Raw genomic sequence first — 798 nt, 5'->3', positions numbered from 1 at the left:
CCCACAGAGTCAGGGTCCTGGGCCCTGGCCCGGGAACAGAGCGACCAGCAGTATCCCCCCCACCCCTTCCCTTGCCGAAAAGCACAAGATGGTGAGGTGAGGAGGGCGGGCCTCCGGGGATGGGCAAGAGAGTTTTCTACGAATCTATTTTTCTTCAGACTAAGGAGTTTTGCTAGCCCGACGCCCCAGAAGAGTTGTCACCTTCCCCCGCCTCCGCCGCCCTCTCCCTTCTTTGCTGTTGGCAATCACACGCGGTGACCTCACACCCTCTGCCCCAGCGGCCCCCTCACTCCCGTGGGCTCTGGGTGGTCCGGCATGAGCAGGCCCAGGGGGTCCACTTCTGTGCAGGGCACGGGAAGCTGGCGCGGGGAAGGAGGGGCGTTCCTCCCCACCCCTGCCGGGCGGCGCCACCATCACCTTCCTGATTCTGAAATGTCTCAAGTGCAATGATGACCCCTTTCCCTCCTTTGCCGAGGGCAGCCCACCCCTGCTGCAGCAGGGCTTCCGGGCTGAGAAGACAGGGCCCAGGGGCCAAGCTGGAGAGGCCAGCAGTGGCCTCTCCCAACACTCTTGGGGACCAAATGTATTTAATGGTTAAGGGACTTGTCCCGAGCCTGACAGTCAGAGCAGTGGAAAGGGCCAGGTGATCTCGAACCTACTCCAGGACTGGGGCCCGAGGGTAGTTGACCTGCACCGTTGACTCAGTATAAATTCAAGACTCTGCCATCTGCACAGATATTTTTAAAAGAAAAAAAAAGTTGTCTTTTCTCCCTCTAACTGTAATAAATGGTAAAATTC

The sequence above is a fragment of the Neophocaena asiaeorientalis genome, unplaced genomic scaffold (genome assembly GCF_003031525.2).
Source record: "Neophocaena asiaeorientalis asiaeorientalis breed wild unplaced genomic scaffold, Neophocaena_asiaeorientalis_V1.1 scaffold332, whole genome shotgun sequence".
NCBI lineage: Eukaryota > Metazoa > Chordata > Mammalia > Artiodactyla > Phocoenidae > Neophocaena > Neophocaena asiaeorientalis.
This window is presented reverse-complemented; position numbering follows the sequence as displayed.